Genomic DNA, 21,042 nt, shown 5'->3' on the forward strand with positions numbered 1-21,042 from the left:
CACTGATCCCAAAGCCACAGGGACCTGATGAACAGACCTCTGATGAGCAGCAAGGCAATTAGAAAGTTTAAACATTCTCAGAGTCAGCTGGTATTCAGCAGTAGCATGGTATGTACCATATTTTGTCTAAGCCTTTTGGTAAGTCCTTGCATCCACCCTGCAGACTGGGATGGAGACCCTTGTGTTTATTCTCTGACAGTATTCAGTCTTAGCACAGTGAAGAGCGAAACAAAAGTATTAGAGCCTTGAACAATATTAAAAAAACAAATTGATAGTTTATTTTCAGGCTTCATCCTTGCTCACGGTGACAATTTGCCTGTCTCCAGCCCAGTTACCTCTGTGTTATCACATCTGCCAGCAAAGCTGGCAACAACCCTTGCCAGCCACGTACACAGATATGGGAGCTTCTTGACCCTGCACTTCAGAGGCCTCCTATATACTTTATTTCTAAGCTGCTCTACCGAATGCCAGCCTATATGTCTCAACAAGTGGAATCAGTCGATGTATTTAGGAGGGAAAATGTTTAATTACATTAAGAGGTTACAGACTTCCATGTCCAGAAGATCAGTCGTGAAAGAGTCAGTAGAAGGATAACAAGAGAGTTTGTTCTCCCAAGCAATCAAGATCTAAATTTTTCAAAAGCTGTTGTAAAAAAAAAGAGCAAGTAGTGGAAATAAGGATGTACAGTAAGATGGTAGGATACATACAGTCTTCATCCACCCAGTCCTGTGGGTGGTGGTAGTGTTGGGCAATAGGACCACATGAATTTCTTACAGCATAAAAATGAATGTGACAAGGCAAGTTGATATGATTCAACCATTGGCCCCAGGGTTCATTAGGTCTTGGAAGAAGTGCCATGCACTTTCATCTCTCTGGAAGAGCCATGATCCATTCTCTTCAGTGCACTATGAGATTTGTAATACAAGGTCATGGTGAGAGCACCCCATTACCCTCTCTATACTTTATGGCGGTTAGAGATGTTTGCCTCAGCACTACAGCCTCACAGATTATCACTTATCCCTCACATCATGTACTCCAAACTGTGTTGGAGAGCTTAAGCACATTTGGGTCGCAGCTCCTCCTTGGTCTATATACCTTGGTCATGAAACTATGCTGTCAGCATCACCGCAGTGCAGTGAGAGGGACCCGGAGGGGTCTGGGATGCAAACTGAAAAAAAGACCAGCAGGGATGACAGAAAGAAATCACTCACGCAGACGAGACACTCATCCAACCTGCCCAGCTCCAGCAATACAAAGAACTAATACCTGTGGGAAAACTCTCACAGGAATAAGAATAATCTCACTGTTAGGACAAGTAATTAGCACTTCTTAATCACTTCATTGTGAAGGCTACGCATCCCAAATTTTAAGATCCCACTCCCACGAGAAGAAAAATTTTAAAGGGTGTGACACTTGTTACTTGCTGGTCTTTACACAGCTACAGCACAGGGCCACATCTGAAGTATCGAAGATCTTTTTAAAATTTAATATTTCTAGTAATGGGAAGTTTATGCTTTGTTGGGAAAGACTTGACCTACTCCATATCGCAGCCATGAATCAGCCTTCTATGAGGCATCACTCTGTGAGCCAAAAGATACTACTTATTCTTTCTCATAATTTATGGCCAGGAACTCCCGTAAGTACAAAAAAAATTTAACACAGTTCAAGCCAACAGGACAAGCGAAACCATGAAAACACCAAGCAACATACTCAAGATTTTTTTTTTATGTTTTCTTATTTTCTTTCTTGGGGAAGATGGGGAGGAAGGAGTTTACACTGCACTCACAAATTAGGAAATGGATCAATACTAACCCTGTAAAGAAATAATAACCCTTCCCAAAGGAAAAAATCACTTGTTTGTTTTACAATTATCTTGAACACCACTTGACAATAGAGAGCTATCAAAACCCACAATAAGCAAGAATCCATGTCATCCTTAGAACTAGTGCTGGGAGACAACCAACCCGTGCCAATTAAATCATTTCAAATCAACAAAGGTCATATAAAATTGTCTCTCTCAATGAAGCCATAGTTTTATATGTCAAATACAGATATCAAAGATAAGTAATTGACAGAGGAGCCCTTGCCTTGTGCAAATAAATAACAACACTCTCCCTAAACTGAAACTTCTGAAGAGAGTTAACGAAAAGACCTACCAAAGTTGCTCTTGTAACTGATATCAGGATAAAAGTCTCTTCAGGAGCTCAGCCTAGCATTCCTGGTTATCAGATACCAATTCTGATGGTGGGAACCAAAGTGAGCTCGGGAGCCCTCTGACAAGGACAACAGGCAGGAGAGAGAGAGCAAGAAGGTACCATTGGGTTGACATCTGGTGTATCATCAAAGTAGCTGGAAATGTGTCTCCACAAAGAATGGTGAAGGATGAAGAGTTCAATACGTAGTTTCTACTGACTTCCCAAACTGACATTTTTTTCTCTGTGGAAGTAAGCTGAAAGTCTTTCCAAAGTGTTTTTGACTGTTCAATGCTTTTCTTGTATTCACCAGCCTTTAATACTCCTCTTAAGGATCGGAAATTTAAGAACGGTATCAAAGCAGTTTTTATTTCTAAAGGCCTTTGCCAACATCAGCCCTATGTCTTAAAACCCTGGATTATACACTAAGCAGTGCTCAGCCTGCTGAGAGAACGAGCTGTGAGCCACATCAGTTGCTTTTGCAATGGCAGGCACCCACTGCTCCTTCTCAAAATCCTCTGTTCCCATGACGATGGCAGAGGCCATGGGATGGGGTAGGGTGCAGAAAGCCTCAGGCAGTAATAAAGAGCAACGTGCCAGCGGCAGGACAATTCACCCACCCCACAGCCTGCTTCCCACACAGGTCTGGGGGAGCCCCAGCCTGCAAGTCACCTCTCTTCAGGGATCCTCACACAGGGCAGGCACGGGGATACCAGGACCCTGGCCATACCATGCACATACTGTGTCTCCAGGGCATCTGGCAGCAGTTGACCTACAGGGCAAGTGGGTTATACCTGACTTGTGCAGGTGAGCTGCAGCATGCACACAGTGTAGGAGAAGACTTACGGGAGGGCTGGTGGTGTCATCTTGCCTGCTACAGGAGGCAGCTCTGTAGCCTGAAAAGTTAGGCACATTCTTAAAGGGTGGAAGCTACAGTCAGGTTATTCTCTATTTCCCCTGTGCGCTCAACCTCAGCAAATCTCTGTATGGATTTGTGCTGGACTACTAGAGTCTAAAAGGTGGTTCTTCAAAAGCAACAAATTGGCACACAGGAGCTTTGCTCAGATGTTTGGTTTAGCTATCACATTCTTCTTACTGCCTCTGTGTTTACAGTTTCAAAACTACGGTTGCGACATAATCTGTCACTCTTCTTTAGGAAAAATTACCCACAAAGCAATCCTACAGAAATCCATCTGTTAGATTCTGTCCCTTGAGCCTGACCAGGTTCAAAACTGAGCTCTTCAGTACTTGATCACTGTAACAGCTCACCTGCCCCTGCAAGGACCCTTTCTTGATAATTTCCAGGGTGGCATTAAAACAGCAAAGAGTGGGTGTCCGTATGTGAGCGAGACATCTCCACTTCCACTAGGGTCAGAGCACAGCTGGGGCTCTGCCTACACCTGGGTGTCTAAGGCCACTTGAGAAGTCACAGAGTATCCCACTGGCTTCCAGCTCCTTCTACAGAAGGACATGGGCTGTATCTGCCTGTCCCTTGCAGATGTCCTCCATACCCTGGAGCATCCTAAAAAGTCCTTGTGTGGGCTGCTGAATCTGTAGTCAATGGAGTACACAGCAATTCACCTCACCCAGCACAGGCAATCTTAAGCAAAGTAGTTTTGGGACCACACATCGATTATTTCTATACCAACTTCAGTAAAAAGTTTCACTGCAAATCTCATTTTTCTCTAAAAAATATTAACTTACAGATGCAGCTTTCCTCGCTGAATCATCCATTTTCCCATTCTTTGTAGATCTCTCCTAATAACAATTTATTTATCCATGAAGGCTGCAACTTCTTCCAAAAATCTTTTTCATCTTGCTTGAGGTACAGATTTATGCTATTTTCAGCACAAATAAAGTAATACTAGGACTTCTTCACGTGCAAATACATCTTGATGTAGTTGACTCCATTAAGTGGCTCCTTACTTAACCAAGCTTTGCTCTTTCAAAACCAGGCACTTCATTTACAGACCTGCCTTTGCTTATTCATCCATTTCATATAGACCAAACCCATTAGTGATCACAGAGATCAATATTGTTTTCTTCAGCCAGCTCATCTGTAGCATTAAAAAACAAATAAAAATTGCAACAGCTCATTTTGATTAACCTGATCATTGTCTTCCCATTCATACCTTGGAAGTGAAAGTCTTGCACAGGGATCTAGTTCTGGGTAGTCGTTACTCTTCAAAATAGGACAGTGATCTCTACCAATAGAAACTCAAATTATCTCCCCTCAGTCCAGAGGGGGAGATTAAAATTTCTTTAATTAGCGTTTCTCAAAGGATCTTCCCCCAAAATGAATGTGCTGAAGCCACAGCAACACTTTGCATTTCTGGTCCCTAACAAACAATGCTAAATCCTTTCTTCAAATACAAGAACTGTTGCTTCCTCGATGATCTTAAGGGTCTTTTCCAACCTTAATGATTCTATGATTCTATGATTCTTCTGGCATTGACAGTACAACAATGATATTTTCCTTGCAGCTTGTTCGTAGGAAAATATCAAGTCTCAAGATGCTTGTTCCCTGTCCTCTGAAGCATCTGTTTCAAGTAAGGCTAAAAGAATATGTGTTATTACTAAGTACAAGAATGGAGGAAAACAGCAAACCCACAAGAACAAACAAACAAAAAAAAACCCTTCTATGTTAGAGAATGGAATGTAATTTTTTCTCAGAAGAAATGATCAAACCAATGACGAAGACAACTTCCTATAACATTCAGGATCAAAAAACAAGGAATGAAAAGCTAGAAAACTGGAATACACTTTAACAAAGAAATTTGGAATAAACATTTAATTTAATCTTTTGTCCTTGTTTTTTTTCCCTTTTCTGTCTCCTTTTTTCCTTTTAAATTTTTATATTTTTTGACTCAAAAGTCTAGTAGATCCTATACATTTAAAGTGTGTTTTCATAGTCAGCTTATTGAAAACCATTTTATAGCATATTTTGTTCTGAAGTGGTACAAATCAGTTACGTGTGAAAAATAAGTAACATTTTATATAACACAATTATTAGTTGTTCATATTTTCTCAAAATACTCAGAAAGGCTCTATTTATTCACGCAACTGTGATTCAATATAGGCATAAACTGAAGGTTCAGTTCCTCACCAATGTTTCTGAACATTGTTTCATACTGGCACCCAGCAGCACCCGGCAGCTTGCTTTATCACTGCAACGACCAGGCAGCTAATGGTACCTTGCCTTTTCTTCCCTCCTCATCCCAGAACAGAGTCCAGGATCAGACAGCACTCTGCTCTGACAGGTCTTTCCTTGTGGACCCCTGGCATTTGAACCTTTCATGCAACTCCCTGTGGCTGCACAATTTTACCTTGAAATATCTGCTGGGCTTAGTAAGGAGGATAACCCTGCCCCATGCACCTCGAGCCCCCTGTCGCTTTCCCACAGCGTGCTGAGACATCAGTTGCTTTCTACATTTCATACCTGAAAACAAGAAGGCATAAACAGCATTCCCAGAAATCCTTATTTGTGATTGCCAGCCCTCTTGTGAGATGCTATGGGGCAAAATGCGGAGCAGGGGTAAGAAAAAGTGGGTTCACATACCTCAAGATAGGTAAGAGATATCTCATAATTGATCCTCTCTACTATTGCAGACATTCCTAAATATTAACATACATTTTCTCACAACTGCATGGCAAAAGCATTCTCTTTCTTTGTGGTTTTATACACACTAACACTAAACAAGCAGCAGTAAGCAGACATCCTCTGCTGAGTGCTCTCTGTCATAAAACTTTCCAAGTTAACAGACACAATATGCTATTTCCACAGGGCTAATTATAATAGGTCAAAGAAAAACATCCGCTGAGCAACTGTAAGTTCTAAGGAAATCTTTCTTACTGTGTGAAAGTGGAGATTACTCATAGCATGACAAATCTGGAAGAACTATTAAAGGTTTCACTCCCACTTGTTACCAATACTTTAAACCTGACATCCAGCTTCCAAAATTATTAATAATTTACCTAACGTTTCCTTGGAAATACTTTGCTGAAAATGAAAAACTTATTCCCATCCTTTAGGGAATGGTAGATATTAAGAATTCAGAACAGTTTTTCATTAGCACTCTTTACCCTAATATCGAAGGAATTGTACTATTGCTACAAAGACCTTGATCTAATAAAGCACTTGTGCACATACACAACTTCAATGTCATTAATTATTTGCTTAAGATAAACATATTCCTAAGTACTATTTACAGATAAGAGTACATTTGTTCAGGTCCATTTCCCAAGTTTGTTTAAATACAACATAACACAGCAGTATAGAGCAGCAATATCCCAGTTGACACTTTAATTAAAAGAAAGAAACACCTGTTCCATGGGATAAGATTTATAAAGAAAAATATTCAGAAGCTGCCCACAGAGGAATAAGCCTGACAAAGAGGAAACAGGAGAAATAAAATGAGCAGAATAAAGCTAATTGAGACTTTCAAGGGAGTTACACAGCTTCATTGTCTCACATAAGATGAAATCTCATACTGTTGGTAAAATTCACCAAGTCTTTCCCTTCATGGATGTACAAATGGACAAGGAATACAGCTGATTTCTGACTGCAAAAACAATAAAACTAATGAGGTGATAGAAAGCAGATGGTATATGAAAAGAGAGTTGGTCTGCGGCAGCTTCATTCCCTATGAATGTCTGTGAGTTTTTGAATCACAGCTGTGGAAACAAGCTGCTGAATTTCCTCCCCTAACCCTCCTGGTAATTTTATAATTTAAGTATAAATGCTCTGGAAGTCAGGATTAACAGCACACTGCTGAGTGCCTTTTGTGAGCAGAGAATGCTAGTGGGAGTGAAACTGTGACTTAAAGCTATGTTGTCATGCAACTAAGAAGGCGAGGAAAAGAGCCAGGCAAACAATCCCCAGACTGTTTTTTCCTGAGCCGGAGATGATCCACCTTGTCTGGACTTTACAGCAAAAGTGAGTCCATTGATTAAACATTTTGAACATTCCTGATTAAAATAGATTAAGGATTCTGTGTTGTAGTGCTCGCTCTGAATCAGAACAAAATGTTTGCTATTAAAGGGAAGATGAAAATGTGCTTATTGTTTAATAAGAGTCAACCTGGAAAAAATTGAAACAGTTCAGTGTGTTCTTGGTGCATTAACAAATGCCTCCTGGACAGGTTTCCTTGGACTCCAGACTAGGAACAGGTGATTCTGTCCCTCTGCTCTGGCGAGACCCCACCTGGAGCACTGCGTCTAGCTCTGGAGCCCTCAGCACAGGAAAGACATGGACCTGTTGGAGAGGGTCCAGAGGAGGGCCATGAAAATGGTCAGAGGGATGGAACACCTCTCCTGTGGCAAAAGGCTGAGAGGGTTGGGGTTGTTCAGCCTGGAGAAGAGAAGGCTCCGGGGAGACCTTATTGCAGCCTTTCAGCATATAAAGGGAGCTTGTAAGAAAGATGGGGACAAACTTTTTAACATGGCCTGTTGCGATAGGACAAGGGGTAATGGTTTTAAACTAAAAGAGAGCAGATTTAGACTAGATATAAGGAAAAATTTTTTATGATGAGGGTGGTGAAACACTTGAACGGGTTGGCCAGAGAGGTGGTAGATGCCCCATCCCTGGAAACATTCAAGGTCAGGCTAGACGGGGCTCTGAGCAACCTGATCTAGTTGAAGATGCCCTTGCTCATTGCAGGGGGGTTGGACTAGATGACCTTTAAAGGTCCCTTCCAACCCAAATTATTCTGTGATTTTATGATTCTATTCATTCTCTGTAAGAAAAAAAAATAATGTAGCACATTGTAAAACTACTATAGTGACAAAAAGCAGGGAAAATCAAAGGGTTAACACCACCTCTATCACTTATTATCAAAATAATATTATTCTAAATTTACTCCACTATGCTCTGTGCTATTCTTTTCTCTGATGGAGAATGGAGAGATACTTCTCTGTTGTAAAATAAAAGTTTTTTTAACTTTTTTCTTGACCCTGTAATTGAACATGCTGAAAAGTTCCCTGGGTCTGCCTGAAGCCTGTTGTAGAATTGGACTCATCTTTATTCCTCAGACACAGTCCATTGTTTTAAGGTGCCTTTGTAATTTTTTTATTCCTAAGAGACATTTTTGCACTAGGAGGTACTCGTCCACTATTATCCCAATAAGAAAGGCACTCAGACTCTTTAAAGTATCATTTACAATGTTTTTTATTAGAGCAAACTATAAAGAGAGTATAGTATGCATAATCTCATGTCCCTTTAGATGCTGAGAACCTGGAGTTCTGCAGGATTGAACAGTCTCCAATCTGCAGCAGCATTGCGTGCAGACCCTGTTTGTGGAGGATTTGCCCCATTGGGTCATTCAAGCTATTACAGGGTTTCCTTACAAGAATACAACTGTACTCATCATTTCTACTGTCAAACAGAGATGTCTGCAGGAGAACTTGTTGCTGCACTTTTAGATAAAGGCAATGCCATGCCAGTACCACGTGGGAGCTGCCTTGCAGGCTGCTCCATTACCATGACCCATCTGAGTTTATCCAGTGCCAAGGCAGATGCATAGCACAGCACAGGCCTGAAGGCAACACTGTATGTGCAGCACAGCACAGGCCTGCACGTACACAGGTTCACTGTTACGTGGATCACTGACACCTTGGTGTGCAATGGTCTTCCCATCAGTATCACTGCAGACACCTGATGCTCACCTACCTTGTAGGAGCCAAATAGAAAAAGGGCCTACAGAGCCTTTAAGGTACAGAGACAGAGACAGACAGACAGACAGACAGATAGATGTTTCAGGGAGACATCATGTTAGGCAGCTGTGTCGGGTGGATGAGATCTCCTTCTGGAGGTTTACAACATTATCTACCTCTCTACACAAATAAATACTCAATGTAGGCACTTATTTTAGGTTCATTGCTTTGTTTAGCGCTAAAATATAAGCACAAGTTTGTAACCCAATTTAGGCAGAATGTATCCTACTAACTGTCTTTTCTTATCAACCCCCAAATTCACATTATCTTGGATTGCCTTGACTTTTCCCATGGCCACATCTTGAAAACCTCTTATCTTCAATCCTTAAGTAAGAATATTTTTTTCCTAAGCCATTTCTCCTCATCCATGTATAGAAAGCTCTCACATGTCTTCAGCAACACTCCTGGCTCTAGTCCTCTGTCCTGCAGGGTGGGATGGGGAAGGAGGAGCAGGGAGAAATAGTGCTGAAGTTCAGATGTAACTACCTCATGAACTATGAATGCAGAGGAGAGAGAGGAGCCTAAGGGCTCAAACAGATCAGCTGAACTGGTGTAAGTTGTGGCAGCTCAAGAAAATGCTGCATCTTTCTGCCCACCTCACCATCACACCAGAAGCCGTAGTAGGTGCAGAAGGAAATAATCACTGAATGCTCAGTCCCTGTCATTTAAAAATCTGGGTTTTAGCCTAAACTTTAAGACTTTCACTGGCTCTCACACACTTTCAAGCGCTACTGGAGGTTATATAGAGCACTCCAAAATAACAGAAAGTCCTCCTGGGAAAAAGGTAGGGTATTTTTTTATTTTTGAGTGTCAATAGTTCCTTGCTGGTTTTACAGCCTTCCATCCCAACAGCTTGTAAACGCCTCTAGTAGAAGGGTCAGGAAGATGATTACAAAACCTGTAAGGCTTTCTTTGGAGTTTCTGTCCCCTTCCCCTTTTCATGGTGAATGCATGACCTGAAGAAAAATTATTTTTTTCCTCTCTGTTTTTGGTAATAGTTCATTTCCATCAACTGAGGGAAAGCACTGAGGACTTTTTAGTCACACTTTGTAGCCAACAGCATATAATCACTATTTCATTTCTGGGTTCATCTGTTTTAGAACATTGATCTCCTGAACCTACTAAGAGGCATGTAACAGACAACACAGGACCGATTTATTCCAGCTTTCTAAGGAAGAGGCTTATTTCTCTATAGTTTATCATAATCTGTTGCCTGAACGCTGGCAAGCAACCAGGTGAGTTCTGACATACAGCAGTCTTTTATGGTGTCGTATTTGAACATAAATAAAGGAATGAAAAGGAGAGCAAGAAGGAAACTCCTAAAGGATGGTGTGTTTGGTTCTCCTTTTGAAAATGTTCTCTGGCAGCAATGCAAGAAAAGCCTGTGCCTGGATCACCACCTGCAGACTCTGACTCATTCATCATAGCTGAAAAAGTCAAAGGGAGGTCAGGAGGGAGCAAGAGTCAAGCTTCATCAGAGCCAGTTGCAGAAAGACCTCCCATACCCTACCGCAAGCAAACACCTGAAACAGCCAAAAATGCCTAAATTGGCCAATGGAAAGACTCTGTTAACAGTACAACAACTAGAGACATGTTGTGTTTGCTGGTTTCCTGGCGTGTTTGGGGAAACTGTACCTGTAAGGAGCTCACGCTAAAGACACCTGATCCATGCCAGTGTTGGACTTGGATGTTCCTGTGTTGTGAGGTCAGAGAGACAGTCAAAGGCAGACCTGAGTGTAGCCAGCCTCTGCCAGGCTCTGTAGGATTTGGAAGTGGCCTATGGCTCTGGAGGCAAAACTAAAAAAAAAAATCTCTCAATAGAAATGAATTCTGCACAAAAGTCTCGCTGCCCAGCCTGGACACTTGTCAGCTATGCAAATAATAATTGGGAAAGAAAAACCTCCACCTGCAAACTAAGCAGCAAATTAGAGATGCCAAGCTAAGGGAGGCACCCAGTCTTCCCCAATGCTTATGGAAGGTGTTTTATGCTGGACTACTGGGTACATGACAAATAATCCAGCATACTAAAAGAAAAGAGACTTGAGACAGGAAAGTACACAGAGCTCAAAATCAGAGTCCAGAAAAAACAAGTTTTACATGCTGTGGTAAATAGCACAAGCCAGCCTCTACAAAAAGAGAAGGAAGACTCACAACAGATTACACTGCTTGCAAGAATTTGCCAATGCCATCACGATGAGAGTAGCATGGAGAAAGAAGATGACAGCAGAAACACAAGGGTGGAAAATCTTTCCTAGTGCCAAAACCAATCACAGCTGAGGAGGAAGAACCAATATAACCACTATTTTAACCTGGGCATATATATATCTGTCAGCGAAGCAAGACAAATGGGAAAATGAGCAGAGAAAGGCAAGGCAAAAGCACGAGAAGGTACAGAAGTAAAACTCTGGATTTAAAGTGTCCATCTTGCCTCACTAAAGGAATATGGGGATTATATGAGGGAGCAAATAGCAAATTAGAATAAATACGATGTGTAATAGTATCACTAAACTGCTAAAAACATGTTTTGCTTTTGTTGTTGTCTAGAGGGAGTACTAGGGATGGAGCCAACATATTTAAGCAAGAGCTTGACACCTCTTCAATGTATGGAAGCTCCCAACAGAATACAACATAGAATAACCAGTAACCCCAGGTAGTGACAAGAGGGAAAGCAAGAGCTAAGAGAAGAGTTAAATAAGCTGATTTCTCCGGAAATCATGGCCAAGCAAAAGACCACACAGGGTTTGTATTCTTCCATGATCACTGTAGGAAATAAATATGTGAAACCTATCACATAGCATAGACCATAAAGGTTTAAAAAAATATATAAAAAGACTGTTTTCCACTGAAGCAATAAATGCTTGGATATTTGAATTTTCATATTGTTATTGATAGGAAATTTTTCCATGCTTGATAAATCGAAAAGGTACTAGGAGGTACCCATAAAAAACAGTGATCTTTTTGTGCAGCCAGAATACCCTTTAAGATATACTCTTTCTTTAGACTGTATCTGAGTAATTAAAAAGTAATTTAAATGTTTCCCTGGAAAGTATGACCAATCTTCCAGACTAGATAGTAAAGTATAAGTAAACTATATAAGTATATAAAAGTATGACTAAGAGTCTCTGTGCTTCTTTCAGAGGACACATGCCACTTTGATCTCATGTCATGTTAAAGAAATAAAAATCTATAGAAATAAGGGTACAATGAGTAATGCTGGGCTCATTGCCCACATTCTATGGATTGGAAACCATTGCTTGAGAACAGTGTTACTCAGATGAGGATCTGAGGTGGTGTGTAAGGTATGAGAGTTATGTGACTTGTCTGTCAAACAAAAGCATACACATTCTCACCATACAAAAATGCAAAGTGGAAACCAATACATCTAATAAATTACTATTAAAAATACATCCTATTTTCCAGGTAATTGTAAATCAAGCCAATGTATTGTACAAGATAGATGGCAGAATTCTTTTAAGAAAAAGTTAGGTTGCTTCTCATTTAAACAAAAAAAAATCAACTAACACATCTCCAGACTATTTGAATGCAGTGAAGCAGAGCAAAATACAGAGCTGTATGAGGAATACTTCAGATTTAAAATAAAATTTGTGTTGTCTTGAGATTCTTATAAAGAAACATGAATAGTGTCATTTTGCCTGAATCCTTGATTGAAAAGGAAAAAAATTGACAGGACCCTAAAGCTTGTAAAGAAAATAAATGTGAATGCAAAAGCTGTTAAAAGCTCACATAAGGAGCCAAGACAGGACATGCAGTGTGCCACAGAGCTGCACACTTTGCTGACTTACTAGGGGTTAAAATATCTCTCCTCAGTGTTTTGTGATTATAAAATCGGAGGCTAAATTAACCATTAAGCATGGTGAATCAGCCCATCCTTCCCTTAGTAATGTCATGTTCGAAATCAGTTGCTTACAGCAATAGCAACAATAGACCTGTATGATGGAGCTGCCTGACACTTCACACGAAGGCTGCTATTTGTCTGATTTTTTTTCTCAAATATTTGAGCTCCACATCTCACAAGACTATGATCCTCTCATCTGAGAATGATGGTGATGATCTCCCCCACATACATATAAATGTATTCCAACAAACACCTTGTAGAGCCTGTTGTAGCATTTTAATTTCTTCAGTTAGCATATTTATTAATATTTTAAGGATAACAAAGGTAGAAGAGCTAATGTGCAATGACGTGCCTTAAAATAGCCTAGGTTTTGCCTCCAGGTGGACATCTGCACACCATGGGGCTAAGCAACATTCACATGAAACCCCACTTTGTTGAACCATTAAGGAATTTCTGTTTTAAAAAATAGTAATAAAATAGACAAAAACTTCATTCACTTCATCCTCTAACAGATGAATATATAAGCATGTCCTCTGACAGCTAATCTTTGCAGCTACCCCAACTGCTGAGGATTTCTATCGATAATAGGTACAGCTGCTAATTACTTTTTATTAATTTTTTGAAAACAGAAAATATTGATTTCTTGTTAGAGTATGTATGGTCCCAGTCCTGACTATTATTGTTGCACTGGTTAGTTACCTGGTATTTAATTCTCAAGTTCAGTGGTTGATTTCTTATTGCATATGCCTCGTGTAATTATTTTGAATATTTGTCCATATTTTCACTTTTGACCTTCTGGGATTCAAGGAAACAGCAAAGATAGAGATATTGTCTGAATAAAGGTGAGGAGGCCTATGTTAACAGGCATTTGGATGTGATCAGTAAATGATGCCATGACCCAGGAAAATAATGAATTTTCATTCTGAACATTACTAGGGCAATATTAAAACTAGCAGTCTGATGATACACTAGTTGGGATAACAAGCGTCTGAGTCTTCAGAAGAAAATTAACTCTTTTCTCTAGGTAATTCTTTTCCCTCTTCAGCTCGACCCCATGTCCCAGACTACTACAGAGCACTTATTCAAGCCTGTCTTCTCCCATAAGCCGGAAAGAATGGAGCATGCATGGTCCATTAATTGTAATACATCAACATTAAACATTTGGAAGTGCTACTAAGTTCCCAAGCTCTCTAACCATGCCTAACCCCATTATAGGAGAGAAACAGATGTTTCTCTTCTTATTCTCCTTCCAGCCCTCCTTGCACTGATAAGAAACTTGGATACATTCCCCCAGTAAGAGATGCAATGTCTTCCAACAGATGAGTGTGGGTGTGAACTATGCTATGTACGTCTCTGCTTAAAGGCTCCAGCAATGATGTGTGCTGTTTGTGTTCTAACTGGAAGGATTCTAGAGAAAAGTTGAATCTAGCCTAGGTTTCAGTGACGGGAAGCAGCCTTTTTTTTCAGTGAAGGGAAGTTGCAGAGAGCACACTTTAATTACAAGTCTGACATGTTTTTACAGACAGCAGGAATATTCTTTAACATAATGGATGTGAATATAGCTAACAACAAAAAAAAAACCAAACTTGAGATGAACACTGGATAGACCTTTAGCTACTACATATTTTATAATCCATGCATTCAGCATGCCTTCATTTAATAAAATCTGCAATGTAAAAAGGAAAAGGCAATTAAAAGCGAAGTAAAGTGGCCTCAAAAATAGCCAAAATCCATCTATGGCTATATCTTAATCTACTCTCCAGGAAATTTCAGAGCAACTAGTGAAAAATGCCTACTCATGATAAAAAGAATAGAAAGTCTGACCAGTGTATGTATCTCACACTGTTTGGCAGGGCCTCAGCAACCTGGAGGCATGATGTACCTAGTTAATGCAATGTACTGTTCATTGAAAACAATGAACACATTGCAAAAGTCAGAACCAGCTGTCATAACCAAAGAACAGGATAGCTCTTGTACTGCTCTAGAAGTACATAAACACCTACAAGCCCATACTGTGTTCACAGCAGAACTCTTTCAGTGATAGCAGCATTTGTAATATGAGTAAATGTGTCCATAATCATAGGCAGAGTCAACAACAGGGGAGGATAATTTTTTAACTAGTCTGCAACAGAGCATGAAAAGAAATTTTGATCCCTTGGAAATTGCTTCTTTAAGTAGGAGTAGGACCAAATACTGTCGCCTTCCTTTTTCGCCTGCCTACACCAGAGTTCATCCAGAGTAAAACAGAACTGAGCACCAAACTTCACGGGACCTTGAAATTATTATTTCCTTTAGGATATAACGTATCCCAGTGATATATTCAAAACCTTGCTCTTTGAACTTTTAAAAAAAGGTTGCTAAAGCCAGTTCTTGGAAACTGATAAACCAGAGAACCCCAGAGCCTACATCTGCTGTCTGTATAAATCAGGAATTACTGACTCACTGAAACTGAGATCATCAGGCTAGCAGAGGTGAAAGATGACCGATGTTGTCCATTCTCCCTCTCTTCTTTCCCTAAATCAAACCTATATTGAGGACAAGGGCATGAATATAAAAACAAACTTGCTTGTTCATAATGACTTTTCAAGGAAACATGATGACTTTCTAGTGAAATACTTTTTCACTTGGTTCCTTTTCCCCCTCTATGTGCATGTTTATTTTGCCTTTTTTTGGCATAGTAATTTTTTTGTCTTAGTCATAATTCTGTACTTGTCTGGTAGTATGCAAGCCTGATAAACAGCATGCTAAGACACAGACAGATGTTTTCAGAGGTGGCCTGTTTTTAAGTAATTCCAGGGGATAAAGGTGGCAGAACTGTGTTTCTTCCTGTGGTGGGAGAAGAGAGCTGGTAGCGGTTTTGACAAGAGCTGAAGTCTAACAGGAGTGAGTCACATTCCTGAAAATATCAGGGAAAGGCAATAATTATGAGGGCCCTCTATTACGAATTGGTTTCGAATTTTGATGATGCGAGACTAGAGAAAATATAGGAGGTCTTTCCCTGGCATTTTCATGGCTCATCAATCGAGCTGTGCCAGAAGGACTCACACAATCAGTTTCAACTCACCAACTCTTCCTGAAAATACCTTCATTTACATAGGCATAATCACAATTATGTCTGTGATCAGACACATATATCTCCCCTTCCCACTGTTACTCGGGCCAATCCACACATTAATTTCACATTTGGCTTATCAAGTCATTATAGTGGCTATTGCAGCTTTTCTTTCAGCTACTTTCCTTTTTCTCCAAGATCTCCAGGACTTATTATAACTTTTGCAATTCTGCTTTGCTATATTAACTAAGGCTCCATGGCCTCATGCCAGTATCCGCTGCCTTCAGCTCCACAGAATTTATCCAAGGATGTCTATAGAAGGCAGTCAGAAGAATAAATTATAAACCACATTTCATTTCATACAGTGGAGTTAAATTATTTAAAGAATCCTTGCACTGCTACCAGGAGTATTAGTATTACTTTAAACAAAGAAAGAAACAAGGATTTACAAATACAGTCATATAGTTTCTCTTAAAAGTTTTGATATTGACACAAAACATACTCTTGAGCAGCTCATTCATTCACACCTTAAATTCAATTGCCTATAAATTCCGTCATTTTTACTTATTTCCCTGCTTTTGCAAGGGAAATGCCTTTCACTGTTGTGTCCCTGTGACCCATTCAAGCCATTTTTATGACTCTTGGGTTTTTATATTGCAGCCTCGAGTTTGTCATGGTACACTAAAAAATGTGGGTTTGTGTAACGCACAGAAAGGATGTTCTTTGGCCCTGTCTGAGTTAACATCTGTTGCAGGCCTATATACAGATTATAGCACAAAACCATCCCTTTGCTCGCAACTCCTCCATCTATTCACCTGGTATGGTAGGTTGCTGAATAGCTGAGATGAAGTAGTGGCATTCAGCAGTGAAAAGCATACCATAAAGGGAAAGAATTTGGGAGGATATTGTGATAGGAATTGTGTGGCTTTTTTTTTCCCTTATTTCACAGTGTTCCAGCATAATCATATCCTTCAGGCAATTGCTCTTGTACAGACAGAATACAGTTCCAAATGCTTCAGAGGAACTGTAAGGAGAAAAAACTGCTGGTTACCTTTAGGTTCAACAGAAATCCTTCACAATGTTTTTGGGTTTGTATGTGGCAAACATCACGCATTAAATGCATATGTGCCATGGATGAAGGTAGCTTGCTCACTTTCTTCAGGCACAGACATTCACTCACACTTGCAATGAGAATAACTTGAAAACTTTTGCCAGATTCCCTCAAATGCATTCCTGCTTTTCCCTGACAACATATGGTGGACCACACCTCCAGCTGGTCTAAATCAGAAGAGTTTCACTGAAGAATATTAATTCTGGAATAAATTAACTACACAAGTTCAAAATAGCACATAAAATTTTAGATGCACTTTCCCAATTTTTCATGGCATTTAATCTGCTAGAAACTGTATCTGTACAGTATACCATATTACTCCAACACTCTACTGTGTTAGATTTGCGACCCTTTTTGTGTCCTTACCTCAGGGAAATTTTCACTTTCTGTTAGCACTGTGCTAGTGATTAAATTAGTCTTAATATAACATTTTAACAAGCTCTTGAAAAAATTATTCATGGGTTTTCTCCCATTCTGAGAAGCCCATGAGACTATACAAATCACTTCCAGAATCTGCCATGGTCTATGAAGAATCTTTTTGTTGAGTTCAGGAAATGAGTAGGCTCCTGTGTGCGTACCAGCCTCCTTGCCAACTAACTACTGAAGCTCCTGTGAAGATGGCTCCTACCAGGCAGAAGAAGGGTGGTTTCAAGGGACTCTTGAGGAATTTGAAGAATGCAATCCTCCTCAAAGAATGAGAGAAACATTTCATATGAGAAACCAGAGAAAAGCCACTCATCTGATGAGAAACAGAAACCATCTTCTTGTTAAACTGAGTAGGTACTTTTGTAACAGTTCTTGTTAGTTTATAAATTTATGAGCTTACAAGAAAGATGGGGACAAACTTTTTAACATGGCCTGTTGCGATAGGACAAGGGGTAATGGTTTTAAACTAAAAGAGAGCAGATTTAGACTAAATATAAGGAAGAAATTTTTTATGATGAGGATGGTGAAACACTGGAACAGGTTGCCCAGAGAGGTGGTAGATGCCCCATCCCTGGAAACATTCAAGGTCAGGCTGGACGGGGCTCTGAGCAACCTGATTTAGTTGAAGATGTCCCTGCTCATTGCAGGGGGGTTGGACTAGATGACCCTTAAAGTCCTTTCCAACCCAAACTATTCTATGATTCTATGAGTTTTTCTGGTTGTGTTACCAGACACACATACTCTCTCACACACACACAGTATGGAGCCCAAGAGGACAGAGGCAGGACCAATAGCATGGAGTACCTGAGCACACGAGCAATGCGCAATAGTTACTGTAAAAGAGTGTCAGCTTCCCAACTATTTTCAAAAACTCTGACAGGCTCAAAGCCTGTAACAGCTTTGTCTATATTAAAAATAAGAGCACCTTCTCTTAGCCTAAATTGTTCAGGTAAGCAAATATAAAAGCAAAGAGAACGGAAACAAAATCAAAGATCTTCCCAAGTCAACAGATTATGCATTAGTTAAAGGAACCTGTTGCTACTCCATGTATTTCCTTTCTTCTCCCTGTAGTTGTAACAGAAATTCATAATGCATGGGTTTGTAGACCACATGCCATTTCTTGTGGAAGGTTAGTGCTCCCAAATTGCATGGTTGTAGAATGATAACCAGGGCCATTGTGTGAAAATGGGCTCTTTCTAAGAGGTAAGTTTTGAAAGCAATCTCATGCAAATAACTCTTCTATACCAGAAGAAAACACACGAGTAGTGAAACTGAAAAGCAATACATTTTACAGAGGTGCCTTTTACATGACATATCATTAAGCTGTGTGGGTCATTGCTATGAGATGCATTCAAGCATTGGGCAGCAATAAAAGTAGAATTAGGCATTCATAAAGATAATGAGAACATCCAAGGCTTTTTTTGAAAAAGTAAATTTTAAAGATAGATATTATTCTTACCTTAGCTTACAAACTAATGAAACAGCCGGGAAGAGGAAGAACCTTCTGAAATGCAGGTTTTGCCCTTAGCTGTCTGACCTTGCATATATCTTTCTCAGATGCTGGCTGTGCTAGGACGGGATACTGTACTGAATGAGCAATTATTTTTAGCTCACAGATAAATAGAGTTTCTGCTATTATCTCTGGTGTTCTCAGGTATTTTCCAGAGGCCCCTTGCACATACATTACATACCGTTACTTATCAATGCACCACGCCGTTCCTGTGGCTCCTGAAGATGTCATGCTTCCAAGGGTTTCTCTGTCTGTCATCTGACCCTGGAGACTCCAGTGAGGGGTCCACAACACAGAGCTACACCCGTTGTTATAAACTCAGTCTGCAAGAGCTCAGCCCATTTCTCCCCTGAGATCTCGGAGGGAAGCACTCAGCAGAGAAGTGTCTGCATTCCTGCTCGGCATGGACAGAACTGAGCTGCACAGCCACTCAGAGGAGTTTCCCAAGATCCGATGGACACCAAAGCACACTGCAGAGCAGCAATCTGCCAGAATATACAATCATACGCAAAGGGCCATGTCCATGTTAAGGAAATGGGACCAAACCAAAGCCCATTTGCAAACCAGCAGTTGTGGAAAACTAAGCTTACGCACAAATGACCTGTCTCTTTACCCCAGACTGAACCCGAGTCTCAGCTGTAAGCACCTCTAATAGTGGAAGTTGTTCAAACTGGGATGTGAATCTAACATTGTGGCCTGGATTTATGTTTAATATTTAGTCATATTGTGCTTACTGTATCACAGCTTGAAGGTCAATACTACCTTAGGGAGCTTCTTTTTTTGAATTGCTCAGCACCACACTTATGGATGGAAAACAATGTTTCTATATCTTTGAGATCTCTGGTTTCCAAAATATATATTTTTCTCTTCCTTTTTTTGAAAAATCAGAATGACCAAGCAATATGTAAGAGAATGCTTTCATTAAGCAAACAATCAAAATGCTAAGTTTTTATTTCCTAGAGGAATAAGAGGCTGGAAGCCTGAAATATGCAGTCACTAGTAACTTAAGCTACTACAACTCCAGAGAGTACAGACAGTTTTCCAGCAAGGGAAGCATTAGGCCTCTCTGTACATGCATAGGCTGTATCCTCCAGAGGAGCTCAAGCTGCAAATGCCAACAAGACATTCCCAGAAACAAACTGTGTTTCATAGCAGCATTCCAGACTGCAGGAGGGACAACACCAGAAGGCCAAAGGAAAATGAGCATAATGACCAAGTGATTTATAGCATTCATTGAAGGCAGTGTTATTACAAAATGAGGAAAATGTCTCCACTTTCAGCACTCCAATCCTTGGTACAATGCAGATGCGAAAACCTCACACCTTTGTATGCAGACCTATAATTACGTGACATAAAGCAGAGGATAGAGACTAACAACTGGGCTATGACGAATGTGAATAGTTACAACAAGCAAAATCTCTCACTAGTTATTTTGAAGAATCAGGTTAGGGAACAAAGTGAACTCGTTCTCAATCTATACAAAGCAATTCTGAAGCTTTCCACCCTGCTGTGGTATTCAGCAATACAAATTTCACTCTCACACTGGCACAAGCAAGTAGCTATAGTATCGACAGGAGCAATGAGATCAGTAAATACTTTGATTTCTACCTCACTGCTTACTTTTTCTCTGTTGATCCTCTCCTGATAGCTGGAGTATCCTTATCTATAAAAGCTCTTAATGCTGTGAGGGTTTGTATTATTCGTTTGGTTGGTTTTTTTTAATTGCTTTCAGTGCTAATTCAGTAACTCTGCAAAACTGCCTTATGAAAAAGCTTCTACAAACATGCCCCCTAACCAAGGAACTGTGCTGTTCTCTCTTGCCTTCCTGAAGAGAAATGTACCTGCTGTCTACACCAAGTTTATTCTTTTGGCCTGAATGCACCCAAAGTAGGTCTTCTTGCCTACCTGAGACTTGGGTAAACAAGAAAGCAATTCATGCCAATGGTCAAAATGGGTAATAGATAAACTGAGCTCAGGGATGGAGGACAAAGAAAAACTCACCAGCCCAGGATCTGCAAAGCTGCGGAATCCACAGACCCACATCTGAAGAACTGGGTGGACCATAAGAACAAGGAAGATTATTGGTACATTAATTCATGCCCTTCACGTTAAAAACATAATAAATCACTCTATTTTCTAATCATTTCCTTTGGTAGTGAAAAAGTCACTCTTGGTTCTGTGTGC

General features: G+C 40.2%; 1 protein-coding gene across 4 annotated transcripts in view; it reads right to left on the reverse strand.

The window, feature by feature from the left end:
• The window catches only part of LOC148055902 (uncharacterized), a 117,400-nt gene extending 98,492 nt beyond the window's left edge, over nucleotides 1-18,908 (reverse strand). For 3 of the 4 annotated variants that reach the window (XR_015704881.1, XR_015704880.1, XR_015704882.1), the window contains exon 1: nucleotides 18,808-18,905. The gene's annotated coding sequence lies outside the window, so the exon portion shown is untranslated. Of the gene's footprint in view, nucleotides 1-18,807 lie in introns of all 4 variants that reach the window. The other variant, XM_087758228.1, reaches the window with a different exon arrangement.
• Nucleotides 18,909-21,042: the final 2,134 nt, after the last annotated feature.

This window comes from Nipponia nippon, unplaced genomic scaffold (genome assembly GCF_047370975.1).
Source record: "Nipponia nippon isolate SJK-2023a ecotype South Korea unplaced genomic scaffold, ASM4737097v1 scaffold_2, whole genome shotgun sequence".
Lineage (NCBI taxonomy): Eukaryota > Metazoa > Chordata > Aves > Pelecaniformes > Threskiornithidae > Nipponia > Nipponia nippon.